This window comes from Anneissia japonica, unplaced genomic scaffold, assembly GCF_011630105.1.
Source record: "Anneissia japonica isolate Jap-2015-1 unplaced genomic scaffold, ASM1163010v1 scaffold284975_len822289_cov185, whole genome shotgun sequence".
NCBI classification, from domain to species: domain Eukaryota; kingdom Metazoa; phylum Echinodermata; class Crinoidea; order Comatulida; family Comatulidae; genus Anneissia; species Anneissia japonica.
Genome location: NW_022699685.1, coordinates 472692 through 473137, shown reverse-complemented (window position 1 = coordinate 473137; position 446 = coordinate 472692).

Here is a 446-nt window from a genome sequence, read left to right as displayed (position 1 = left end):
GAGAAAAGAAAGAGGGGAGAGGGAGGGAAAGAGAAAGAAGAGGAAAAGAAAAGGAAAGAAAAAGAGAAGAGAAAAATAAAGACAAGAATAAAAAGGAAGATATCATAATGTCCAGACTCACAACACCCTGCAACCCCTTTTCCACTTCAAAAACTGTCATAACTCCTTTGATCTATGCTGCCCGATGGCGTAGCCACTGGGGAACAAGGGGAAAATATCTATCATTGAAAAATCTTGCCCACCCCTTTATAAATGTCCTTTTCATCCCCTGAAAGTGCCTAAAAACCTCAAATTTCGCGCTTCGTGCGCATTTCTTGTTAACATGGGCTAATTTCCTCTAAAAATTGCACATTTTAGGGAGTTTTGATCAATTCCAACGAAATTAGAATTAAAAACACCGGGGGACAAGGGGAAAATATCCATCTTTGGAAAATCTTTCCCCACCC